This window comes from Lactuca virosa, chromosome 4 (genome assembly GCF_052849685.1).
Source record: "Lactuca virosa cultivar CGN04683 chromosome 4, Lactuca_virosa_CGN04683_v6, whole genome shotgun sequence".
Lineage (NCBI taxonomy): Eukaryota > Viridiplantae > Streptophyta > Magnoliopsida > Asterales > Asteraceae > Lactuca > Lactuca virosa.
The window spans coordinates 200,877,927-200,881,651 of NC_136429.1; the positions used below are offsets into that span (position 1 = coordinate 200,877,927).

General features: G+C 30.5%; 1 long non-coding RNA gene across 2 annotated transcripts; it reads right to left on the reverse strand.

Moving 5' to 3' along the window:
* Window positions 1–321: 321 nt before the first annotated feature.
* On the reverse strand, window positions 322–3,493 carry LOC145168686 (uncharacterized). Of its 2 annotated transcripts, none has more exons than XR_013742007.1 (3): window positions 2,606–3,493; window positions 2,456–2,531; window positions 322–369 (listed from the first exon to the last, which is right to left on the reverse strand). It is a non-coding gene; the product is annotated as an uncharacterized LOC145168686 (long non-coding RNA). The 2 variants fall into 2 exon arrangements; XR_013742008.1 differs by having other exon boundaries at window positions 337–363.
* Between the last annotated feature and the right edge of the window lie 232 nt (window positions 3,494–3,725).

Here is a 3,725-nt window from a genome sequence, read left to right on the forward strand (position 1 = left end):
TTTCATATTTTGTCAACATATTGTAATTGATTTGGAAACATGTAATTCATACAATGATGTAACTCTTTCAATTATATATATGTTGGCTGTGTTTGCTTGGATTACTATTGCCATTGTGTTATGATACTATACATGAAGTCCTCCACCCCCGGACGTTTTCGCCATCCTTGGTTTGGGGGTGTGACACCACCCTCCACACACCATAACCACCACCCTTACCCTAACCCATCAACCCACCTGTCACCCCACCACCTATTACCATCACTACCACCTACCACCAACACAGCCACCACCCCCACCCCAACCCCCACCCCAACCCCCACCTCCACCACTTATCTCCACCATACGAGCACTACCCACTACCTACAACTACCAACACCATATGTGATTAATTGCATGCAATGGCATAAATCATGTGTGATTATATATTTATTTAGTCACATAAATCACATGTGATTATATGTATCTAATCATATATGTTATATATAAACAAGATTCGTTATCATGTTTTCCATTCAAGTATTTTTCTCATGTATTTAATCATATATGATTATATGTATTTAATAACATATGATTAATGTGAACAAATATTTGGTTTTTGCGTTTTTTATTCAATGGTTTTTCTCTTGTATATAATCACATATGATTATATGTATCTAATAACATATGATTTATATAGACAATATTCTTTTTTGTCCATATAAACGATATGTGATTAGACACATATAATCACTTGTGATTAGATGTATTTAATCATATATGATTATATGTATTTAATCACATATGATTTACGTACACTAGATTAATTTTTGTCTTCTCAATTCAATAATTATTTCTCATGTATTTAATCACATGTGATTATATGTATCCAACCACATATGATTTATATGGACAATATTCATTTTTGCGTTTTCGATTCAATAATTTTTTTCATGTATTTAATCACATGTGATTATAATTATTTAACAATATATGATTAATGTGGACAAAGATTTGTTTTCACGTTCTTTATTCAATAGTTGTTCCCGTGTATATAGTTACATGTGATGATATATTAATTTTCATCATATATGATTTATATGGATAAAATTCGTTTTTGTCCATATAAATCATATGTGTTTAGATATATATATATATATATATATATATATATATATATATAATCACATGTGATTAAATACAAGAGAACATTTATTGAATTAAGAAAGCAAAAATGAATCTTGTCGAAATAAATCGTATCTGATTAGATACATACAATTACATGTGATTAAATGTATTTAATCACATATGATTTATGTTAAAAATATTGTTTTTATCGTTTTCAATTAAACAGTTGGTCTTGTGTTTTTAATCACATGTGATTATATGTATTTAATCGCATATGATTTATGTGGAAAATATCGGTTTTCGTGTTCTTAATTTATTAATTATTTTCTTGTATATAATCACATGTGATTAGATACATATAATCAAATGTGATCATATGTACTTAATCATTTATGATTTATGTGAACTATATTTACTTTCGTGTTTTTGATTCAATAATTGGTCTCGTGTATTTAATCACACATGTTTGTGTGTGTGTGTGTGTGTATATATATATATATATATATATATATATATATATATATATATATATATATATACACACACACACACATATATATATATATATATATATATATATATATATATATATATATATATATTTAATCACATATGATTTATGAGGACACGATTCGTTTTCACGTTCTCGATTCAGTGGTTATTATTATGTATTTAAACACATGTGATTATGTTTATCTAATCACATATGATTTATATGGACAAGATTCGTTTTCTTGTTTTTGATTCAATAATTTTTCTCATGTATTTGATCACATGTGATTATATATATTTAATCACATATGATTAATAAGGACATAACGAACATTTTTATTTTTTCAATAATTTTTCTTATTGTATGTATTTAATCATATGTGATTAAACCATGTTATTCACATATTGTTAAGCTATTCACATGTGATTAAAACGTGTTATTCACACGTGAATATACACATAACAAGGCTTTTTTTAATAGTTTGAAAGCTTTTTTTTAATAATTTTTCAAACTGCATTACAAATACATAAGTAAAACTTAGATATTATTTTTAACTAATTACACCATCAAAAAAACAATTTAATACACTAACATATAGGATGTACAAAACAATAACATTATATATTGTTACATATCACAAGCAGAAGAAGAAATTTTTGATTAATGATGGTTTTTCTTATTAAAATTAAAAGTTTTAGTGGTTAGATCATACTTTTTTTTGTACAAGTGGTTAATTCCAAACTATAATAGTTTTTATTGAAATTGTAGTTTCTATGGAATTTGGCCTTAGTTAGTTCCATGTTTCGAAACTTTATCGGAATGATTATAGGGTGAAAACTGAAATGAATACATTACCTGATATAAAGAGGATATGGTTTTCTAAAAAATTCCCATGCATCTTCAAGGCTAAGCCCAACACAAATAATCCAATCTAAATATTAAAAGAACACCAACACATTTAAGGTCGTTGCATATTAACCTAAGTCAAAATAGTCAAAAAGGTACCTATGCCAAAGGTGTAGACGCGTAGTGTCGTTTCTCACACCTGATGGTGGCTTCTTATTCAACAACGGCTTCAACATCATCAGGTGTTTCCTCTATGTACCAATTGTGTCATCGTTTCCATTGCATTGTTCTTATCCAGCTATCAAAGTAAATAGTTTGATGATCCAGTTGTGTTGGCCGCCGGCGCTTAGCTTTCTTCTCTGATTCAACTCCCATCTCTGGCGATATAAAGTTGATGAAAATCTTTAAAATGAGCACATTCACCCATTTTTCTCCTCTGGAAAAGACATTATATCACAAAGAGTGTTTAAGAAGAAAGCGTTTGAGATATACCCGCGACAAGTGTGTTAGATACTAGTCGAAAATGGTTGAGATATAGGTCGACGATCTCTGGTGAAAGCATATCGTAAAAACTTTGTATCACAACTACAATGGCTAGTGAAACCAGATCAGGAACCAGATCTGGTTTCCTTCTCCTTCAAATTCGTAACTGAGGAAACCAGATCCGGTGACCGACAGAAAACGAGATCGGAAAGGATACGATAAGGAGGTGCTTTCCGAAGAGGTGTGTTTCTGGCTAAGGAAGATGAGAGGCGAAAGGAGCTGGTTCAGGAAGAGGATAGAACAACGAAGGTGTTCGGGGTGCCAGTTCAGGAAGATGAGAGGAGGTTGTTTCTGACGAGCGAATGTGGTGTCCGATGAGCGAACGTGCGGGGGAGAAAGAAGGGTGCGAAAGAAGATATGTAGAGAGTGGAGAAACATCTTTCCAGTGGTGGTCTGGTCATTTCGACGGCGGTCCGGTCGATCTGACGGTGGTCTGGAAATCCATGGTCGGTGTTTGTCCGGTGGTTTTGGTGGAGCAACTTAAAGTGATGTAATATCATGAGGTGTGAGGGTAGGATATGTGGGGTATTATTTTTGTTTTTTAAAGAATAAATAAATTATTAAATAAACAAATAATAAATTCCGTTTTTTAGAATGAGTGGTTGAAAATTGTTCCCAAACGTTATAAAAAACCAAAAGTTCTTATTTAATATATATATATATATATATATATATATATATATATATATATATAGGGTCCGGTTCTTGTGAGAACACCTTAAAAAAATTGAAAAAA